The 24,187-nt window shown below is 40.8% G+C and overlaps 1 protein-coding gene and 1 pseudogene across 11 annotated transcripts in view; one reads left to right on the plus strand and one right to left on the minus strand.

Annotated features, from left to right (window-relative positions):
- ABCA3 (ATP binding cassette subfamily A member 3) overlaps positions 1 to 5,174 on the minus strand; it is a 43,981-nt gene extending 38,807 nt beyond the window's left edge. For 9 of the 11 annotated variants that reach the window (XM_031447633.2, XM_031447632.2, XM_031447631.2 and 6 more), the window contains exon 1: positions 4,980 to 5,173. The gene's annotated coding sequence lies outside the window, so the exon portion shown is untranslated. Of the gene's footprint in view, positions 1 to 4,979 lie in introns of all 11 variants that reach the window. The other 2 variants (XM_064478349.1, XM_064478348.1) reach the window with 2 other exon arrangements.
- On the plus strand, positions 4,878 to 23,730 carry LOC116151970 (ATP-binding cassette sub-family A member 17-like; annotated as a pseudogene).
- Positions 23,731 to 24,187: the final 457 nt, after the last annotated feature.

Genomic DNA, 24,187 nt, shown 5'->3' on the forward strand with positions numbered 1-24,187 from the left:
CACTTGGCACTTTTCCCGAGGACCGAGATGGGTCTCAGCTAGGAAAGCATTTCCTTCATGACATGGGGAGCCCACAACAGTCAGTGGTATTAAAAGTCTACGTGTGCACAGGCTGAAGAAGGCATGACAGGTACTTAACGTTTGCTGGTAGAATCTGTGGTCTTTTAGGACACACAAGACAAGAAAGCATTTACCCATCCAACAAACATTTGCCAAGTGCTTACTGTGTGATGGGCACTTATTCCAGGTACTAAGGATTTGGAAATGAAAATCACAGTGTTCTTAATCCAAGGAGTTCACAGTCTGCAAATGCCTGCATGTGCTGTAATTGCTATAACTGAAGCCCAACAAAACATCAGGGGATTCTGGAGAAGACCAGAATTCGTGTGTGTGTGTGTGTGTACGCATAAGATAGAGTGAGCTCTGGGAAGGCTCCCAGGAGGAGATGACACAGGAGGCCAGTCCCAAGTTTCTTGTTAGCTAGCGTGGGGAGGGTATTATAAGATCACGAAGAAGTGAAAGAGTGTGTGTGGAACAGCAAGTAACTTTGAGTGGCTGGGGAGTGAGCAGCAGGGACTGAGCCAGATCGGGAAGCCGACCAAGGCCTTGGATGCTGTGCCAAGAAGAGAGATGGGTGGAGTGGGAGTTGGGTGGGTTGGCAGGGATGTGAGGGCATTCAAAATGTTTAGCAATGCTGCTCAAGGGTGTTCTGTTTTACTTAAATTTTTGCCCAGTACATAATCTTTTAAATTGTGAGACTATCTAAATCAGTGGATTCTACAGATGAATGTCCAAATAAGCACTGTCAAAAAAAAAAAAAAGGCTGAAGATAGCAGGCACATTTATAGAGCATGGTCCCCACCAGTGAACCCCACTATTGATCTTCAAGGTGGGTAAGCAAGACAACCTACTGGAGTAAAGGAATGATGAGAAATTCTACTTATAAGTAGTTTTCTTTCAGAACAGAAATGTTTTAAAAAAAGTAGAGAGGAATGGGTATAGCTCAGTGGTAGAGCATGTGCCTAGCATGCACAAGGTCCTGGGTTCAATCCCCAGTACCTCCATTAAGACAAAAAAAACCATTTCACTATTAAAAAAAAAGAAAGAAAAAATGTTTTAAAAATTGGCTTTATTAATATTTAGTATGGGGATGCACCATGGCACTCTTGCAGGCCTGCGTGTCAGTGGCTACAGCATCCTGACAGAGGAGGGTCTCCGTGACACGGAGGTGATGGTGGGCCCTTGCCTACTAGTTTACTCGAAGTGCCTTGGGTGTTTTGGAGTTTCTACGCTTCATGATATCACGGTTGGGTCAACTGAAAAAAAGACTTAATAGCTGAAGTTTTACAATCCTTTCGAGTGATCGTAGGGAATGCCCACGAATACCTGTTTATCCTGTGACTTAGAACCTAAGGAGGAAATACACATTTTCTTTCATGAGAAGTTTCAAACCTGGAAACCGTTTTCTTTTTTTTTCAATAACAAATGAATTCAGTAATGTGTCAGCCAGCTTACTGATTTTAACCCAATGCACTTATATCTGTCCCTTCAAAGGAAAAGTGACAATGCTTGAGAGTTACAGCTTTTCAAAATAATCTGTGCCAAGAACAGAATATTTACAAAAACAGATGTTTGGAGACGTTTCCCCACGCTTGTGACTGCGCTGCCAAGGGTGCCACCCACAGGCACACAGACACACCTGCACACCACGAGCTTTGGGAACCGGAATTTCCTCCCTCCCTGATAGCCCCTGAACACTGACCAGCCCAAATTCATCAGAGCCCTTGAACGATCGGCGAGCAGGATTGAAAACCAAGTACTGGACGCATGGCATAGTCCACCTGCCTTCCTGAGGTTCTGTGTGTTTACCTGTGAGCGCCTGAAGAACCAGGAACTGGAACAAACAGAACTCAGGACCAGACCTTTAAATGCTGGACTCAGATTTCACCAAGAGTTTATACATGGGATGTTGACCTGATCACATGGCTTTCTTTTAAAAACAGTGTACGTTTGTATGATATATCTTGTACTATTAACACATTAAAACATTTAATTGTCTTCACCTCTCATCCATTCAAAAGACTGTATCTAAATATATTTCTATGTCATAGTATTCAGGACAGTAGTATACAGTGATCTGTTTTAAATAAATAAATAAAGTATATGGTGGTACACACTCAAATTCTTTTACCTACAGCAGAGCACAAGAAAAAAAGCTTGTGGACAACTTAGTTACACAAATGGCCCTTGTCTGGATAAGGCAGGAACAAATCTACAAGCCTCAGTCATTGTCCAAGAGCCCCAAGAGGCCAGGTTCAAGGTGGTGGTCATTTGCATTAGTAGGTCCACATGGAGACCTGGTTTATAGGCCTCACACTCAGTGCCACCACCTGTACTGTCCTGGGTTGGGGTGGCCGGCTCCTTAGGATCAGGTGGCTCTGAGTTTACATCGTTGAAAAAAAGACTTAATAGCTGAAGTTTTACAATCCTTTTGAGTGATTGTAAAATGGCAGGAGGTGGTGGGGTGTATTTTTAAACCAAAGGTGTGGCCCAAAGGAGGCCATCGGGAGAGAGTTCCACAAAATCTGTGCCACTGCCTGCTCTCCTAACCCCTGCTTCAGCCTTGGTCCCGTTTCCCGTCCCGCTAGCCTTCTGCCCCTCTAGGTGTAGGAAATGAGGTAATGAGGCAACTGAGAATCCCCAGAGAGAGGTAACCATGGCTCTTCTGTAACAAGCAAGGCAGCAAGCCCATTACTTTGCTCCTGTGATGGCGCCTTCCTGCCTGCTGACTCCAAATCTCTCCGAACGTGGCAAACAACTCAGCCACTCAAGGGCACAGGCCCTGCCCGAGTCTCCTAGGCCAGGGACTGACATGCCTTACACTTCCCCAGAGGTGTGTAGGCTTTCTGTGGTTTTGTGTGCTTGGAGTTATCACCCACCATTCTCGTCTCTACTTGCAGAAATCATCCCTATCGTTTCCCAGCCCAGTCCTAGCCCCTCTGTGAAGTGGCCACTGACAACCCTGGCTGGTTCAGGGGTTCTTGGTCTTGGCTGCACAGCGGAATCTTCCACTGTGCTTTAAGACAGAAACTGATGCCTAGGCTCACCCCGGAGACTTTGGACTGTGGTCTGGGCGTGGGGCTCTTTCCCGGTGATTCCAACAGGCAGCCACGGTTGAGACCTTCTCATCTTGGTGAAAGCCATCCCTCCACCTCTGTCCACAAGTGTCTTCCACTAGTGGCAATTTTTCTGCATGTCTCAAGAGACATTTATTTGGTTCTGTCTTATGTCAGTTACTTGTGACTAAATCATCTCTTTAGCTCCATCCTGAGGTGCCCAATCGTGCACAGAGCCTTGCCCATCATTTTCCCCAGAGTTCTAGAATGCTTCCTCCTAAACAGACTCAATAGCAGAGGAGTCTACTGTTGCTTCAGGAAGCACTGCTGAGAAGAAACTGTCAACTAGGGTGTCTTACCTGGGCCCTCCCAGCTGAGACTAAGTCAAAACAGGTTCCCATGACACTGCCTGGCATATGCACTGTGAAAAGCTAGTGACTTAAAAAAAACAACTTGAGCTCCCTGCTCTCGTTCAAAAAGTCTGTTTCATCAGAATGGTGGTAGATCACCTTAGAGAAGGAATGATGTCATCCTGTTTGTTGAATATAGTAAGCAAATGTTCAATGAAAAAAAAAACCCTCTAAGAAGTTAAAAAGGTGGGGAGGGGATTCCCACAGCAACCATTTTAATCTATTTTCCCTTTCTTTTACATTTGCAACGATGTAAACTTTCTAAAGGAAAACGTCCTTAATTTTTTCAAGTTTACAAAAGGCAGCATCAAAATGTTCTGAATCAAATGATACAGCTGCTCAGGAGAAAAGAGCATAACTTCTTCACTTGCATCTTGTACAGGGTCTCAGTCACTCACTCAACAAGCATTCCTTGAGTGCCTGTCATGTGCCAGGCACTGGCTCCGTTCTAGGAATGCAAGCCCCAACAAGATCCAACCTGTGCCTTCAAGGAGCTCACAGGTCAGGAAGCAAAGGGGCAAACAAACAGAAATAACCCCATAAGGTAATGGCTTTAATTAGGCAACGTTCCAGGAAGTGAGGAAGGGGCATTCATTCATGCACCAAATTAGCAAGAGGCACCTGTACTAAGCCCTCATGCTTGGGACACTCCCTGCCCTCACGAAGCTTATAGTCTACTTCAGGAAAGAGCCAATATCTACGTAAACACAAATTCGTACCAAATACAGCCTGATCGTGGGCACCAGGGCTGTTGCAGGTCCCTCTGCCTAAACAAGGAGGTCCTCTTCCTTCTGTCCCCTACACAACTCCCACCACTAACACTGGACCCCATTTTGAGACTCATCAGAATGAGGGTTTGGGAGCAGGGCGGACTCCGTTATGGGGAAGCATTCCCACCGACCCTGGGAATCCTGCAACGAGAGATGAGCCAGCAGCATCCTTGGCGGCCCTGTCTCAGCCCTCCCCAGCCTGGGATGCTGCATGGCGCTGGCAGACAAGTGTTCAAAGTGTCTGCCAGATAAACGCCAGCGGGTCCTAACGTGGTAATTGTCTGCCCACCCTCCTCCACCCGGCATAAAGGATTTTGCAGTGATTCTAGCTCCTGGAAGGTTAAGTTTCTCCAAGGGGGGCCGGCTTTGGGGAGCTGCCTGAGCGGATAGGGACACGCCCAGAGGCTCGTGCCGAGAGGAAGCCTGAGTCAGGCAGGGCGGCCTGGCACTGCGAGAAGGTGCACCTGCTGGGCCGGCGCCTGAGGGGGCAGACAGGGCAGGGGCAGGGCAGAGGCAGGGCAGGGGCAGGGCAGAGGCGGGGCAGGGCCGCGGGAGGGGCGGGCATGCAGGCCGGGGAGAGAGACAGCCTGCGGTGGGGAGGACGGCCCCGGCGGGGAAGCGGCCTCGGAGCTACGAGCCCTGGGAGCCAGCAGGTGCGATCTGCGGGTCCGGGTGTCACTCACCGACCCTTGGCGCCGGGGCGGCGCGCTGTCCTCTCGCGGGGTCCCCTCCCTCGGCCCCTGGCTCCGCTTTGGCCTCACAGCGACGGCGGCGGCGACAGATGCTGACAGCTGCTAGACAGCCACCGCGGGGAGGGGGCGCCTGCGACCCACGATCGGCTGATGACCAGGCTGCTCCGACTCCTGCAGGGGGCGCGCCGGCCGGCTCGCGCGTGCGCAGTGGATCGCCCCTGCGGGTTCCCGGCCCGCCCAGCCCACCCCTTGCCCGCGCCTGCGCAGTGCTCCGCGTTCCTGCGGCACGGCCGGCAGGGGGCGCGCGACGTGGCAGCCTGGGCGAGGGCTAGACCCCCTAGAGGAGAATCGCACGCACTTCCAGGCGGCTGAAATAGTCATCGCCGGAACCTATACCTTCGCTGGCCATCTTCCATGGGCCCTTCGGCATTGTCTTTTGTGTGGCGCAGGGCCCTCTTCTCTCAGAGGGAGGGTGCTTTTACGCTTTGGGTCCCCCGGGGTGGATGTTGGGTGAGGAAATTTCTAGAAAATGACCACGGGGTAGGCAGGAAAGCCCAGCATCCCTGGATGTGGCCAGGGTCACAGAGTGCAATTCAGAGGGGCAGGGAGGCCTCGGGGGTCACCGCAGGCAGGAGGGTGGAGAGTTAGTCGGGGTCACCCCAGGAGGGTCACAGATCGGGTCAGAGTCACCTGAAGCCGAGAGTGTCCTGAGGCTGGGTTGGGGTCACCTTGAATGGGAGGGTCCCGAGGCCCGGCAGGGGTCACCTAGGCGGAGGGTCTCATGGCAGGGACCGCGTGGGGCTGAGGGTGGCCTGGGCTAGAGTGCGGGCGGGCGACGCGGTCCCGACCGCCCAGGTCTTGAGCGCTGCCAGTAGCCGGTCGCTTCTGAAGATCCTCCCGCGGCCCGACGTCCACCTGTCGGTCGGCTGCTTGGGTGCCCCCGGCCCCGACCGGTCTCTGGCGGTTCCCTGCAGAGGTTGCTGGGTAGGAGCTGGGCCGGCCTGCGCCCCGAACGCCGCCTGCTGACCAGCACAGTCCCGGTCCCCGCTCCCAGCGCGCCTCTGGGATGAGGACACCACTGATTGAACCGTAAAGTAATGACCCAAGTCGGGAGGCTTACTTCTGCCACCCAAAGACAGTGATATGGATTAGTGATAGGGCGTCTCATTGCCTCGTTTTATTTACTTCATAACATCGGCTTTCTGAAGTGTTATGTACTTGTTTGCTTTTCTCCTGTCCCTCTCACCGGAAGACGGGCTCCATGAAAAAAGGGGTTTTGTTTAGTTCATGGCTGCATCCTAGGATCCTAGAACGCCTGGGACAGAGGAGGCACTTGATAAATGTTTGTTGAATGAAAGGGTCACAAAGACATGGTTTCAGATCTTGACCTGATCCCCTGACTAGCGCAGGCATGTCATTTTAACTTTACGAACCTCAATTTCTTATCCCTAATATTAACTAGATAAGACCGAACTCAAAGGTATTTTGTATTTTAGAGTTACATGAAAAAAAGCGTAAGTGCTTATCACAATGCCTGACGTATCAATGTCAAATAAAAGGTAGTATAATGTGGATATTACGAGAGACTTTTATATAGCCTGGTCTCTGTAATGAGGATACAGAAAAAAAAAATGAAGGCAATTACTGGGTGGGTGGGGAAGTGGATTATTAATGTGTTGGAAAATCTTCTAGAAACCCTCTCTCCCCAGCATTCCTTACAGACTTGCACCCCCTTCCTCTCAACAAAAGTGTTGGGAAAAACTCTGTGAACCTGGATGACTGGTCCTTCTCACCCTGCTGCTTCCTTAATCTTTTTTATTTCAGGAACCAGTCCTTCCCATTTCTAAATTAAATTAATTACACCTTGCAGTTTTTTCAAACCGTTTCTAAACTTGATCCCAGTTCTGTATAACCAAATCCAGGAACAGAACTGGCTGACTCAGAATTTCCCTTATGTGGAAGATGAAGGTGGAGGTTACCAGAAAAAGAATGAGCATGTAGGTCAAGACAGACGATTGCAGAGAGGTCTATATCTTTTTTCTTACTCAAGTTAGGATGCTTGCTATTGTAATTATTATTATTTGCACTTTGTTTTGGGGGGAGGTAGTTAGGTGTTCTTATTTCTTTCTTTCTTTATGGAGGTACTGGGGACTGAACCGATGACCTCATGCCTGCTAAGCATGCACTCTACCGCTTGAGCTCTACACTCCCCCTGCTATTGTAATCATTATTAATTATAATTGGGAAGGTCACTGACAAAGGAAGATTCATGTGTAAAGATTTCAGACTCTGGACTCTCCTTCAAAAACAACTGCCCATAGTTGGCTGGACTCTTTTGATGCTCTTCAACAACCACTGAAAAAATTCATCAAAGGTCTGCTCACGGCCCACTATTGAAACAGACAAAACAAATCTAGATGCCCCATCTAATCTCCTTCCAATGGGAGGCCTGCATAATGGTCGTAACTTTGTTCAAAGTACATTGTAGAGCTAACCAGTTTCCTGGGCTCTTTAATACTCTCCGGTACATAAATTACTCACATTCATATACCATGAATATATGCCTAGAAATTACATGGTATTCTTCTTGAGGTTAAAATGGCTCAGACATTTCTCTAGATTGATGACAAATGTTAAAGTGGATGGTGACAATCATAAACAAATCTTACTGCTTTAAAAAAGGCATTAAGCCTACATTACATATAGGTTTTTATTACAATGGTTGGCTGACATGTATAGTAATATACATATATGCATTTTTAAATGAAACCAAGATTTTAGTTCCTATTTCTTTTGAGGGTCACAAATACTACCTTTCTATCTATATCTATATATGCCTATATATGGATTTTTTTTTTGTATACGCATTCAATACAGAATTTTAGAATAGGGCTTCCCCAGTTGTTTCCACTAGAATACATTATAATTGGGGAATGCCTTATAGACCAAGGGCTGTACACATATTCCTTCATTCAGTGACTGAGAGGCATTGTATTATAGTGGTTGAAACCAGTTATGGACTCTGGCCATACAGCCTTGAATTGAATCCCAGATCTTAATGTCTTAACTTTCTGCGCCTTGGTTTCCTTGTGTAAAATGGAGATCGTATAGTACCCACTTCATAGGATTGTTGTGGGGATTCAGTGTTATCAAAACATATAAATGCTTAGAAAAGTGTCTGGCACTTAGACCAGTTTCCCATTTTGGGGAGATGGTAAGTAAAGCCTTCTATAATCATTTGTGTACAGGTTCTTATGTAAAAACAAAATTTTTACATTTGAAAATAAAGATTTGCATTTATCTTGGGTGAAAATTTAGGCATGGGATTGTTGGATTGTATGGAAGTGTATGTTTAGCTTTATAAGACACTGTAAGAAAGTGCCGAAATATTTTTCCAAGTGGCTGTACCATTTTGCATTGTCACTGGCACGATGTAAGAGTTCCAGTTGCTCTGTAACTTTGCCAGCACTCAAAAACCCCCCAAATTTTGTCATTCTGGTAGCTATGTACTATTTTATTGTGGTTTAAATTTGCATTTCCCTAATGACTGATGATGGTGAGCATCTTTTCATGGGCTTATTTGCTATACATATAATCTTTTTTCAGGTGAAGTATCTTCAAATTTTTTTCCCATTAAAAAAATTGGATTGTTTTGTTTTCTGAGTTTTGAGAGTTTTATATATTCTGGATATAACTCCTTTGTCAGATAAGGAGTTTGCAAATTCTCTCAGTGTGTGGTTTGTCTTTTCATTCTATTAACAGTCTTTTGCAGAGAAAACGTTTTTAATTTTGATGAAGTCCAATTTATCAATTTTTCTTTTATGATTTTGGTGTCATAGCTAGGAAATTTTTGCTTAATCTGAGGTCACAAAGATATTCTCCTGTTTTTTTTTTCTATAAGCTTTATAGTTTTAAGTTTTGCATTTAGGTTTGTGCTCTATTTTGAATTAATTTTGTATAATGGATTGAGGTATAGATCAAAGTGGGCTTATTTTTTCCCATCCATGGATTCCAACTGTTCCATTGCTTGTTAAAAAGACTACTCTTTTTCCATTGAATTGTTCCTTTGTCAAAAATTGACCAATTTTTCGACTCTCTTTTCTGTTTTATTGATCTGTGTGTGTATCTTTGATCTTTTAGCCCAGAATTTGGCAAACTTTTTTTTTTGTAAAGGGTGAGATAGCAAATTTTTTGGCTTTATAAATGCCAAGAGGCAAAATTTAGGGTATCATATAGATACTTACTACATAAGAGACAAAACAAGTCCCCACAAAGTTTTTATTAGTGAAATTCAATATAATAATTGAATACATTTTTTTTGGTAACATTTATCTATTGATGAGAAAAATGGAGCTCTTTTTTATGGGATAACATATTGCATAGTTGTGTTCAAAGACAGAGTTCCCTATCATCAAAATTGATTGTAAATGTTCATCTGTTAATGTTAATCTGTGATGAGATTTTGTGTATTTCATCATGAACATATTTTAATTGAGAGCATTCATGACTTGAAAAGCATTGATAGAATTCTATTAGAGTCTTCTCTTGATATTTGCCTTTAAACTTGTCATTACATTACAGATTAATCACATCCAATTGAAGGTTAGGTGGAAGCTCCTCAATTGCACAGTTAAATGGATTTTGAAATATGAAAATTTCTTTTGCATTTACATTGAGGTCTGAAAAAACGCTGCTGGAATTGTAGTTTGAGCTTTGAAGATAGATATTCTACAAATTTGTGTGGGAATGGAGATTTCACTTCTTATTTTATCTTTTGACAGCATAGGAAGTGCTTAGATCACATTGCGTAACATTGGTTGTCATCAAAATGGCTGTACCACAGTAAAAGTTTCATATAAAAGTTCTGTAAAAGCTAGACTTAAAAACTCTTTAGGTTACTTATTTATTCTTGACTGAGTTTTGGTAGTTTGTGACTTTTAAGGAATTTGTTTCATCTAAGTTGTTGAACAAATAGACATCAGTACTATTTTGATAATATTTCTTCAGCTTATTTGAAATGTTCTCTTTATCACATACTAAATTCCCATATATCCTTGAGTGTATATATGACTCTTCTTTTTTATGACCTGTCTGTTACTATTCTAGTACAACATTATTTTAATTTAAGAAGTTGTATAACAAAATATTTTAGTATTTGGTTAGTCTCTGGTGATTATCTGTCTCTTACAGAATTTTTCTGGTTAATCTCAAGCTTTTATCCTTCATACGGAGTTCAGAATCACTTAAAAAATCTTTTTGAAATCTTTTTTAGGGTTATACAAAATTTGTGGATTTATTTAGGAGAATTAGTATCTTAACAATATTGGCTCTTCCTATGGAAGGACAAGATATGTCCCTCCATTTACTCAAGCCTCATTTTATTGTCTCTTGATAAAAGTTTCAGTTTTCTTTATACAAGTTTTCTTCAATATAGGCATATTTCTCGTTGTATTTATTCCCTCATTTTCTTCTGGTGTTCCTATTGTGAACGTGATCTTTCTCAAATGTTTTTGAGCTGGTTTGTTTATAGGAGAGCTATTGATTTTTTTAAATACTGATTTTGTAATCGGCTACCTTACTTTAACATTCATTGTTTCTTATGGTTTTTCAGTTGTTCTTTTGGTTTTTCTGTGTGTACAATTTTTTAATATGCAAATAATCATAAATTAGTCCCCTCTTCACCTATGTTTATGCCTCTTGATTCATTCTGTCATTCTAGTAGCACAAGGCCACCAAGAGCTCTTACAGCATACTGTGCCTGCCGAGGAATTGCCAAAAGGTGACACCCGTCACTTATAAAGGCACTTCCTCTCTGTGGACCAGTTAATTAAAGGCATCCGGGCTGTGCAGACCAATTAGATTAAGGTACCCCTCTGAGTGGGCCAGTTAACACAAGTCACTCTGCCAGTTCACCCAGCCTTGTAGTAGGGTGAAGTGAATAGAGCACAGGCTGGATCTCAGCCCCTACTCTTATTCCCCTGGCCAGATGCCCATAGTATGTGGGGAACAGCCTGGCTCTGAGTTAGCATTTCCAGAACAATGTTAGAAAATAATGTTGCAGCTGGCATTCTAGTCTGTGTATCTTCTTTGGAAAAATGTTTATTCAGGTCTTCAGTCCATTTTTTAATCGGCCTGTTTGTTCTTTTGATATTGAGTTGTATGAGCTGTTCTTATATTTTGGATATTAACCCATTATCAGTCATGGCATTTGCAAATATTTTCTCCCACTCGGTTGTCTTTTTGTTTTGTCTATGATTTCCTTTGCTGTGCAAAAGGTTTTAAGTTTAATTAGGTCCCATTTGTTTATTTTCGTTTTTGTTTCCCATTAAGAGACAGATCCAAAAAATTATTGCTACAATTTATGTCAAAGAGTGTTCTACCTATGTTTTCTTCTAGGAGTTTTATGGTTTCTGGTCTTACATTTAGGTCTTTAATCTATTTTGAGTTTATTTTTGTATCTGGTGTGAGAAAATGTTCCAATCTCATTCTTTTACATGTAGCTGTCCGGTTTTCTCAGCACCTTACTAAAGAGACTGTCTTTTTTCTATTGCATATTCTTGCTTCCTTTGTCATAGGTTAATTGACCATAAGTGCATGTGTTTATTTCTGGGTACTCTGTTCTGTTCCATTGATTAATGTATCTGTTTTTGTGCCAGCACCATGCTGTTTTGATTACTTTAGCTTTGTAGTATAGTCTGAGGTCAGGGACCATGATACCTCCAGCTCTGTTTTTCTTTCTCAGGATTGCTTTGGCTATTCTGGGTCTTTTGTGTCTCCATTACAAATTTTAGAATTATTTGTTCCAGCTCTGTGAAAAATGCCATTAGTATTTTGATAGCGATTGCATTGAATCTGTAGGTTGCCTTGGGTAGCATGGTCATTTTAACAATAATAAATTATTCAAATCCATGAACATGGTTTATCTTTCTATATTTGTGTCATCTTCAATTTCTTTCATCAGGGTCTTATAGTTTTCTGAGTACAGGTCTTTTACCTCCTTAGTTAGATTTACTCCTTGGTATTGAATTCTTTTTGATGCGATGTTAAATGGTATTGTTTTCTTAATTTCTCTGATAGTTTGTTGTTAGTGTATAGAAATGCAACAGATTTCTGTATATTAATTTTTTGTCCTGCAACTTTACCAAATTCATTGATGAGTTCTAGTAGCTTTTTGGTGGCATCTTGAGGATTTTCTATGCACAGTATCATCTCGTATGTAGACAGTGACAGTTTTACTTCTACCTTTCCAATCTGGATTCTTTTTTTTTTTTTTTTTCTTTTTCTTGCCTGATTGCTGTGGATAGGACTCCCAATACTATGTTGAGTGAAAGTGGCGAGAGTGGGCATCCTTGTCTTATTACTGATCTTAGAGGAAATGCTTTCAGCTTTTCACCATTGAATATGATGTTAGCTGTGGGCTTATCATATATGGCCTTATTATGTTGAGGAGTGTTCCTTCTATAGCCACTTTATGGAGAGTTTTAATCACAAATGGATGTTAAATATTGTCAAAAGTTTTGTCTGCATCTACTGGGGTAATCATGTAATTTTTATTTTTCAGTTTGTTAATGTGTATCATGTTGTTTTGTGGATATTGAGCTATCTTTGCATCCTTGGTATAAATCCTATTTGATGATGGTGTTTAATGTGCTGTTGAATTTGGTTTGCTAATATTTTGTTGAGAATTTTTGCATCTATATTCATCAGTGATATTGGCCTATAGTTTTCTTTTTTTGTGATATCTTTGTCTGGGTTTGGTCTCAGGGTGATGCTTGCCTTGTAGAATGAATTCTGAAGTGTTCCTTCCTCTGCAATTTCTTGGAATAGTTTAGGAGGATAAGTGTTTTCTTTTTTTTTATTCTCAATGTGTCAGTATTTTGACTCCCTTTTTGTGTTGACTCCACGTGCTACTGGATCTTTATTTCCAAGAAATTTAGACTTGAGAAAACACATTACAGAAACGATTGCTTTAATGAAAAAGGGTTATTGGAGACTAGAGATAGTCCTGTGTACTATAGCAATGATCCTTTTCTTGCCATAATCTCAACAATGGTATTTTAAAAATATCTTTGAACTTATAAGTACATAAACTGAGCATTTGATTATATCTAGATTTTGCTTAAGAGAGACCACCTTTCTTTCCTGTCATCAACAGCACTATCATTAAGCTAAAGCATCATTCACATCCTTAATATTCCTAACAGTGGGTGATAAAGATGTTAATGACCTATAAGAAACTCTTACAGCTGTGTAACTGCACAGAGCTAGTTCCTTGAACCAGTTTCAGTTATAGTCTGTGTAATAAAAAATTACACACATTTCTAATTAATTGATTTTTAATTTACATGGATTTTTAAAATTTCTAATTTAGTAGTGAAGGGGTTTAGGATTATGAATTTTCCTATTGATACATTTTTGTGTCAATATGGTTTTTCTTAACAGACTTTATTTTTTAGAGTTTCACAGCAAAATTGAGAAGAAGGTAAAGAGATTTCCCCAATAGCCCTTGCTTCCTTATATGAACAGCCTCTTCCATCATCAACATTGTTATTCCTCAAAATCTATAGTTCACAATAAGGTTCACTCTTGGTGTTGTACATTCCATGGGCATTGACAAATATATAATATCATGTATCCACCACTATAGTATCATACTCAATAGTTTTACTGCTCTAAAAATCCTCTGTGCTCTACCTATTCATTCTTCCCTCCCCAACAACCTCTGGGAAACACCGATCCTTTCACCGTCTCCATAGTTTTGCCTTTTCCAGATTGTCATATTGTTGGAATCACACAGTATATAGGCTTTTCAGATTGGCTTATTTCACTTAGTAATGTGCATTTAATTTAAGTTTCCTCCACGTCTTTCATGGCTTGATAGCTTATTTTTTTTTAGCACTGAATTATATTTTACTGTCTAGATGTACCATAGTTTGTTTTCCATTCACCTTCTGAAGGAAGTCTTGGTTGCTTCCAAGTTTGGGGCAATTATGAATAAAACTGTTATAAACATCTGTGTGAAGATTTTTGTAGGGACATAATTTTTCATCTCATTTGGGTAAATACCAAGGAGCACACTTGCTGCATCATATGGTAAGAATATGTTTACTTTTTTTTTTTTTTTAAAGAAACTGCCAAACTGTCTTCGAAAGTAGCTCTTACATTTTGCATTCCTACCAGCAATGAATGAGACTTCCTGTTGCTCCACATCCTTGCTGGCATTTGATATTGTCAGTATTTGGGATTTTGGCCATTCTAATAGAGGTGTAGTAATATCTCAGTGTTGTTTTAACTTGTAGTTCCCTAATGATGAGTGATGCATCTTTTCATGTACTTACTTGTCATGTCCTTAGTTTGAGTCTTTTGTTCATTAAAATTTTTTTCGCTTTTTTAAATTGGGTTGTTCATTTTCTTACTGTCGAGTTGTATGAGTCCTTTGTGTATTTTGGATAACAGTCCTTCATCACATGTCTTCTGCAAATGTTTTCTCCCAGTCTGTGGCCTGTGGCCTCTCATTCTCTTGATCTATGTAGTATTTTGTGGTTTAGAAGAGAGTTTTTAATTTTCAAGGGCTTTTCCCCTCTTATTAGTGTTTTGTTTTGTTAATATTTACTTTCAATGCAGTTTGATCTAGGAATATGGTCAATATTATTCAGCTTTTTAGAATTTGACATTTTCTTTATGGTTGACACAATTCTATTTTCATGACTAGTTCATGGATGCATATAAACTTTTTTGTCTCACTTCTATTGACCCCCTTTTAATATGGTGGACTTTTGATCCCAAAGATGATTTGAATGTACACTTTTAAGTTAGAATTCTATCAACAATGATGAATTTTCATCTAGAAAGTATTTTCAACAAGAAGTTCACTAAAGTAACTTCAGTGAACCACATCAGTTTCTTAGTCCTTTGTTTGGGAGTCAGAGACCAAGTCAATAAACCGAGATTTGAGAGACCTTATCTGGTAAGAGACAGAACTCCATAGCTGCCGTCCTGTGGTTGACAGAGTATCTGGTTTTAGTTCCCAGTTAAGGAGCCAACATAATGTAAATTGACAGACAGCTGACTAATATTTCACTGGAGTTTTATTCCTGGGGCAGGGGGGAATATTTAACAAGCAGAGTTCTGTAATTGCTCAACCCCTAAGGTAATCTCTTGGTACTTCCCAAAGTCACACCAGTAGGAAGTGGGCTACTAACGTGCTGCAGCTGCTCAGAAGGGGAACTGTCTCCTATCCCTACTTGCAAAAGGCCGTGAAGGGTGGCAGATACAGCCAGCTTTCCTTCTTCCAGTGTATGTTGTGACTTGGGTGGTCATATTCTCATCTTTTAGCCCAAATTGCCAGACCCTGGGAAGCCACATGTAGACTGGGGCCAGAGGAATGCACATTACCTAGACAACTCAGTCTTGATCCTAGATGCAGAAACGCATAAAACCTAGCAGATCTTTTTTTGGGGGGGGAGCAAGTGTGTTTTATGTTGTGCTTAGGTGGTTTATTATATTAGGCAGAGAAGTTTGGAAATTTTATATACAGAAAGGATTTCTTTTCTCTGGGCAGCAAAGGTATGCTTCTGCCTACCCCTTTTCTGCTGGTAATAGAAACTTTCTTTGTGTGTGTGAGGGGTTAACCATTCCATATGGTTCAGGAAGTGCTGACCTCTTTTCCCCCATTTTCTTTACTTTCCTTCCGCCTGCCATTCTGCTGGGACCCAAGCTAAGGCAATCAGAGTCCTCTTGGGAGCTACCAGAAAGGAGGCACTCTTTACTCTAGGATTTGTATATAAGCCTAGAGTTCACGGGGGCTATCTTGGCCCCCAAGTGTTTAGAGACTGCCTGACAATAAGAGACACAAAAGAAAGTAGGGTTGAGAGAGCCACAAACCCTGATTACATTATTTGAACACTTGGGTTCATCTATGTTCTGTAGCTTATTCCACTTTGGACTTCCAGTTATGTGAGTGATGAATCCTTTTCTGGGGGTAGGCTTAAGCTTGATTGAGTTGGACTTCTGATACTTGTAACTGAAGCATAAGGAAAGAAGTGGATGTCTTTGAGATAGCTTTCAGAGACAGAATCATAGGACTTACTGATGGATTTGATACGAGAGATGAAAGAGATCAAGGTTTAAACATAGCTTTTGGCTTAAGCAACTGGTATAGACTTACTGTTTACTGAGATGGATAGTAGAAAAGGCAGAGAGAATAAAATCAAGAGTGCCTTTGTGGACACATCAAGTTTGAGATTCAGTGCCACTACAAGTACTTTGTTATGAAAGATGCCTCATTTCTGAGTTATTTGGAATAATTTGATCACTGATTGCATTTCATCCTCAATTTTTTTCCAAGGGTGTTATGGGTCCATAGATATTTGCATGCTTGAAAATGTCTGCCTGTCAACTTGGCTGATGATAACATTCTAGGGTTGTGTGCTTTTTTGAAAAAAAATTTTATTATTTATTGAAGTGTCATTGATTTACAATGTTAGTTTCAGGTGCACAGCAAAGCAATTCAGTTATACATATACATATATATATTTTCAGATTCTTTTCCATTATAACTTATTACAAGAAATTGAATATAGTTCCCTGTCCTATACCCCTTGTTATCTATTTTATATATAGTAATGTGTATCTGTTAATCCCAAACTCCTAATTTATCCTCCCCCCAACCCTTTCTCCATTGGTAACCATAGTTTGTTTTCTATGTATGCAAGTCTATTTCTGGTTTGTAAATAAAATGTGTATTTTTTTTAAGATTCCACATATTAGTGATATTATATGATATTTTTCTTTCTCTGTCTGACTTACTTTACAGCCTCAATTTTTTTCCAAGGATGTTAATGGGTCCATAGATGTTTGCATACTTGAAAATGTCTGCCTATTTACTTGGCTGATTATAACATCCTAGGGTTGTGCACTTTGCCTCCATCCTCTGAGAATCTTCCTATACTGTCCACTGATGGTCTCTGGGGAGAGGACTGAGGGAGGCTGGCCTGATTTTCTCCCTTCTGGTCAGTGATTTGGGGTTTTGTTTTGTTTTGTTTTTGTCTGGATGCTTGTAAGAACCTTTCTTTATCCTTGAAGTTCAGTGATTCACCAGGATGGTGTCTGTTTTTACAGTTCTATTTAGGTTTTCATCAGAACATGAGGATCTTTAAAAAAAATTTCTTTCAGATTCAGTCTTTCCTTCATTTGAGGTATGTTTTCTTCTAATACAAACATTTTTTAAACCTTTTTTATTGATTTATAATCATTTTACAATGTTGTGTCAAATTCTGGTGTAGAGCACAATTTTTCAGTTATACATGAACATATATATATTCATTGTCACATTTTTTCTCTGCAAACATATATTTAAATGTATATATATTTCTGTTCTAATTAAGCCATTTGCTATGAATTGAGTTGTGTCCTCCTAAAATTCGTACGTTGAAGCCCTAACCCCAGTGTGACTCATCTGGGGACAGAGTCTTTAGGTAACTGAGATTAAATGAGATCATAAGAGTAGGGCCCTAATCTGATAGGACTGTGGTCCTATAAGAAGAGGAAAAGAGAGGGAAGTCTCTCTCTCTCTCCATCATGTGAGGACTCGGTGAGAAGGTGGCCATCTGTAAGCCAAGAAGAAAGCTCTTAATGGGGACCTCGCTATACTGGCACCCTGATCTCAGACTTCCAGCCCCCAGAACTGTGAGAAAATTAATTTCTGTTGTTTAAGCCACCCAGTCTGTGGTTATTATGGCAGGCCAAGAAGACTAACACACCATTCTCTACTTCAGGGATATTAATTACCTGCATCTTGAATATCTTTTTATCTTTTCTCACTATAATTATCTTTATTTTGTCTATTCTTTTTCTCACATATTTTCTCATTTATTTTAAGTGAAAAACAGAAGGTACAGAACAATTATATAGTTTGCTACCATTTACATAAAGAGGATGTGTGTATTCAAATATATTTGCAAAAAGAGAACATTGGAAAGATAAATTATATTTAATAAATATAAATAAGAAAAAGGTATTTTTTCATGTATATCTTGCAGATCTCAGATTTCTGCTAGTAAATAGAGCTCTTCCTTTTTTTTAAAATTGCATATTACTTCATTGTTTAGATAAACAATAGTTAATATAACTAATCCCCTATTGATGGACATTGGGCTGTGTATAGTTCTTTACTGTTATGAACATTGCTGCAATTCAGAATCTTGTATGTATGTCATTTCATACTTGTGCGAGTATGTCTGCAGAGTAGAGTCCTAGAAGTGGGGTTGCTGGGTCAGTATACAACATGCAATATGGCAATATGTTCTTGTGGAAATTCTGAATAGTTGCTGCATTGCTTATTTTGAGCCTATTTTTTTCTTTTTCTATGTTAGTCAAGTTTTCCCAAATATAGCATAAACAGACTTTCCCTAATCCCCTTCCTACTGATCTGGGACCTTTTTGAATCCTGTCCTCTAACTGAGCTTGAGGCTGATGATTCATAGTTTGTGTTCTGTTGTATTGTTGTGATCCTGCAGAAATGACTGAGGCCTCTATTCTGACTACATTGCAGCCCAGCTTCTCCCTGCCCAGGCCTGCTTCCTTTCCTCTCCAAAAGCACTGATTTCAAGAGTGCTCTCCAGTAAACTTTCCGTGCAGAAACCTCCAATTCAGTGTCAGCAATGTGGTGTTAAGATGCGTTTCTCTGATGACCAGATGGGTTGAGCATTTTTTTCATGTTTGTGAGCCATTTAGTATTCTCTTTTGGAACTCGCTTGATCTCAGCCAAAAGGCTGAGAAGCGATAATCTCTTCTGGAACTCATCTATTCAAATCTCTTGCCTATTTTTCTATTGGGATGTCTTTTCTTAGTGACTTGTAGGGATCTTTAGATATTCTATATACGAGTCATTTGTTAGATGTGTGTGTGCTAGATATCTTTGCTTATTCGGTATTGCATTTTCTCCCTTCTTGGTGTCTTTTGTGGAACAGAAATTCTTAATTTTGATATAATTGCATTTAACATTTTTTCTTTATATTTAGTGGTTTGGAGTCAAGTTTAAGAAATCTTTTGTCTACTTCAAGATAATTAATATGTTTTCCTTTTTTCCCCCTAAAAGCTGCATTACCTTACCGTTCACATTTAGATCTGTATTTCATCTGAAATTGCTGTTTTGTGTATAGTGGAGGCAGGGGTCAGTATACGTTGTTTTCCACGTGGATAGCCAGTTGACTCTCGGCCGTTTATTGAAAAGGCCCTGTTTCCCTGTGTTCTATAGTGTCACCTTTGTTATAAATCAAGTGACTATATACCTGTGAGGCTTTTCTGGACTTCTATTCTATTTCATTTGTCAGTTTGTTTATCGTTAAGTGCATCTCTTTTGACTCTCACTTTCTGCTTGTCCTACAATGTTTTCCTCTGTATGTATTACTTTCCCTTACTAGGCTTATTTTCTACAAAGATGAGCTCCATCGTGATCGATCTTTTTATGAGAGCATTTTGTTCAGACAAAATTTCAGTGCATAATTACTTCAGTGCATAATTGCTAGTTGTTGAACATTACAAGCATCTAAATAAACCTTCTTTTAAAAAAAATAGTCTACCTGCATTATCACAAATTTAAAAAGACACTTGGTATGAAAATCTTCACCTGCTCTTTATGTTTTTCCCTGTCCCATTCCATTGAACCATAACTGTGGTTGTAGAAAACCTTGTATTCTCATTTTCTCTGGCTGTTACTTTTTATCTGTGTTGGACCAGTAATGAGCCAAAATACTTCCTCATCTACATGGTGAGGGTCAAGTTTGGCAAATTCTAACACCAACTTTTAAAGGATTGAATGCCGAATGTTTTGGTAGATGTATGTTGTTCCCAATTCTTCACGCTTTCCTTGTGTTAAATTTTACATCGGTGCCCTTTGCCATGTGATGTTGCAGTGCCTCTCACTGGAGTGGTCAGAGCTTCTTTCCCTGTTGTGCTGATACTGGGCTTGGCTGTGGGGTTTGCCCTGGCCAGCAGAATGCTTAGCAGGTGTTGTGTGAGAAGGCTTCATTCAGCAAATCTGTGAGATTTGGCTTGGTCTCTTGCTGTTACAACAACGTGTTCCAGCTGGTGGCTGGTCTGAGGAGGGTGAGGAGACACATAGAACAGGGCTGTATTAGTTTACTAGAGCTGCCATAACTAAATAACACGGACCAGGTGGCTTAAAGAACAGACATTTATTTTCTCACAGTTCTGGAGGCTAGAAGGCTAAGGTTAAGGTGTCACCAGATTGGTTTCTTCTGAGACCTTTCTCCTAGGCTTGCAGGTGGCTGTCTTCTTGCTGTGTCCTCACATGGTCTTTCCTGTGCCGTGCATCCCTGGTGCCTCCTTGTGTGTCTAGATTTCCTCCTCTTTTAAGAACACCAGTCAGACTGGAAGAGGGCCCACCCTAACTACCTCATTTTAACCGAATCACCTCTTTAAAGGCCCTAAATCCAAATGCAGTCACATTCTGGGGTGCTGGGGGTTAGGACTTCAACATATGAATTTGGAGGGACACAATTCAGTCCAAACCAAATCTGAAGACAAGTCCAGCCCATCCCAGGAGGCCAGCACAGCCAGACTTTTTAGCAGACCCATAAGCTGGAAACAAATGCCTGAAGTTGTAGGCCAATGAGTGCTGGTGTGGTGGTGTTTATCATATAAGATTATTGGAGCAATAGCTGGCTAGGTAAATGTATCATTGCATTCACTATTTTTGTTCATTGAGGGGAAATTCACATAACATACTATTAGCCTTTTGAAATTATACAATTCAGTGATACTTCATATATTCACAATGCTGTTTCTTTGATTTCTAATGTGCAGTGTCAGAGATACTTTAACTGGAGGAAAATGTACATTTTTTTTTCTCAATGGAAAAATGTTTTTCTGGAAATGAAAATCTCATTGTAGTAGTATCTAAAAATTAAAGCATATCCTACACTTGGGAAACAAAGAGTGAAAAGAGGAGGAAATTGGTGCTATCCAAAGTACTTTTCTTTCCTCACAGTCATGTCTGTTCCAACCATGTCCCTGCAAAACTGCATACCCTTTAATTAATTTCTTTCTTCTTTCAGTATTTGCTGAATGACTACCACGTGCTGGCCCTGCTGTTGTGTCTGGGAATTCAATGGTGGGAAAAAAAAGGCCGAAAAATCCCTGCCTTCAGGGAGCATACAAATTCTATTAGGGGAATCAGATTAACTCAGATAAGTAAATAAATACCATGTTAAATAGTTTAAAAGTGCTAAGAGAAAAACTAATAGGGAAGATTGATACAAAGTGTTTAGTGTTTTTGAAATTTTATATAGGGTGATCAAGAAAGGTCTCATTGAGAAAGTGACTTTTAAATAAAGATCTGAAAGAAGTAGGAGAGGTAGCCATGTCCAGATGTGAGGGAAGTGTGCGCTGGGCAGCAAGTGCAAAGGTTTGAGGCAGAAGTGTATTTTATCTGTTCTAGGACTATGACTCAGGAGCAGGGACAGGGAGGGGAAGTGAAGCAGGAGACGAGATGAGAAAGCACTAACGGGCTGTATTCCATAGAGCTTTGTAGATCATTGTAAAGGCTAGGCTCTTTCTGGGGTGAGATGGGAGCCATTATAGAGTTGTCAGCAAGGGAGTGGGTGTGACCTACTGCAGGGAAAATGGATCACCGTGTGGCAGGAGCAGGCACACTGATACCACTGTAGGGGCCATTGCAGAAATCCAGGCAATGAGATGAGGCTGTGTTGGACCGGAAGATAAGAGTAGGGGTAGTGAAAAGGGATTGAATTCTGGGTATATTTCACAAATAGAGCCAACAGGATTTGCTAACAAACTGGATGTAGGATGTGAAAGAGAGAGAGGAATCAAGAGTAACCCTGAATAACTCAAAGAATGGAATTGATAATTGAGGTGAGGAAGACTGTAGGATGATCTGTTTTAGGAGAAATATGAATAGCCCAGTTTGGACAGGGTGAGTGGAGATGACAGCAGGCAAATGGTCATTTGGGTCTAGAGTTAGAGGCGAGGTCAAGGCTGGAGATATAAATTTAGAAGTTGTCATGTAGAAAGATTTAAACCCAAGAGACTGAGTGAGAGCACATACAGGGTGAGTACTGCTGGAAAAGAGAAGAGCCCGCAGATGGAGCCCTAGTGCAGTTTAACATTTAGAGGGTGGGGAGAGGAGGAGGAGTGAGCCAAAAAGGAACTGCTCGGAAGGGAGGAGGAAAAGTAATCCAGGATGGTGTTCTGAAAGCCTAAGAGAAGAAAGTTTTCAAGGATGAGAGAGTAACTCAACATTTTTATGTTATGTATAACATTTCCCCCATTTTTTCCCCAACCAGTGGTGATCCCTCCTCTTCAGCTAGAAGAATGACAATGTTCAGGAATTTAAAACTTATTCTCTGGAAGAATTTCATTTTAAAGGTGGGTATGGCTATCTGTGGGGAATATGTGAGTCTCCTTGGGAGGAAGTGAATGCTTTAGTTAAGTTGGTTTTCTAATAGTGGAGTAAAGAAAAAAATAAGAACTTGACTTGTAACAAGGTGCCCTTTTCTGCAAAAATGAGCCATGTTTCCATAGGAATTCTGTTGGCCTTAATTATTGAAGATAGCATCATAGTGGCTGATACCTAGCCACTGGTGTTATAGAAAAGATAAAAGGAGATGTTTCTAGATAATTCTCATTGTATTTTTTTTCTTTCTCATGTGTTGTCCAGGGATGCCAGAAGAAATGAAAGCATTCTTAATGGAAGGACATTCACCATGTAGCGACTTACACTTGCGTTCTAAGATACAGCTTTTGTTTTTATTTTAAAAAAGAAAGACTCTGATAACAGTCCTTGAAGTCTTGACGCCATTGCTGTTTTCTACAATTGTAATGTACCTTCGTTTTGACAGTTTGCCAAGAAAAAGACTTCCTGTTGACCACGACGCAATTGATATCACTTCACTGCCAGAATTCTTCAGTTTCCTCTGAGAAATAGATTTCAACTAGTTTATATTCTTTCCAAAAGTGAAACTTTGAAGAATATCGCTGAAATGGTGGAAAAAACCTTTGCTGTTGAGTTTGAAGGTTAGACATAGCAATGGGTTAAGGACAGGGAGGGCATTTTTATGAAGTATAGTTTAAAGGTTTTTTTCCTGTGAGTTCTTACAGTAGTGGTTCCAAATCTGGGGACTCCGAACTCTAAAAAGTCTGCAGAGGTGGTAGCTGGGGGAAAGCAGTCCACAAGGTATTTTTATTATTTCAAACAACACTCTAGAGACTTGTGCATTTGTGTCACAAGGCTTCAAGGCTGATTAAAATGTTCAGTATTTGTCTTTAACTCACTGGAATGACACTGGTTATCTCATATTAACCAGAAGCCATGATTTGCAATTATAATATGTCTCTGACTAATAAAAAACAGGACATATTCAGATTCTGCATTAGCCTTCTAACTGGTCCCTTTCTTCCTTTTCTTGTCCCATTCTCATCCAGTCTCTATGTGGAGCCAGAAAGATCTTTAAAAGATTGGTAACATCTAGCCAGTCTCCTGCTTAAGCCCCTTAGGTGACTCTGCATTGCACTAGGGTCAACCAGACCTTTCCCCAGTCTTCCTGCGTCCTCTCTTCCTTCTGCTCCCACACCCTGGTGGAGTTGCCACCTTTCTGTTCCTGGAATCTGTGAGCCTTTCCTCCCTTCTGACAGAATGCTTTGACCCCAGCTCTTCTGTGGGTTGCTCCTTCTTATCATTGAGGTTTCTGCTAAAGTGGCACTTAGGAATGTAGATTTTAGGTTTCTCACCTCTGTCTTTTTCTCTCTCACAGAACCCTGCTGGATATGTTCATAGCATTTTGATAAATATTTAATTACATCGCCAGTCAATACTTTCTGTGTGTGTCTGCCCTTCCCTGCTAGGCTTCGCCTCCATTGTTTTTCACCAGTTTTTGTGGGGGAAGGTGTAGAAAAGCTTTTTCTCTAGAGATAGTTGATCTCATTACTAAGGTGTGACTCTTCTGAATGCCTCAAGTGATCACCAGGAACTGTCTGTGTGGACAGGTCAGATCTCAAATGCCTCCTGGTCTTCTGTGGGCTCTGGGCCCCTCTTAGCTCAGACTCTCCTGTTTGCCCAGCAGGGCATGTTTTCGTGCTCACTGAAGGCATCCTCTGTGCGGACTTCTAGGTTTGTTTCCCTGCGTAGCTTGCTTCACTTGGGAACTCGGCCCTGCAAC

This window comes from Camelus dromedarius, chromosome 24, assembly GCF_036321535.1.
Source record: "Camelus dromedarius isolate mCamDro1 chromosome 24, mCamDro1.pat, whole genome shotgun sequence".
Lineage (NCBI taxonomy): Eukaryota > Metazoa > Chordata > Mammalia > Artiodactyla > Camelidae > Camelus > Camelus dromedarius.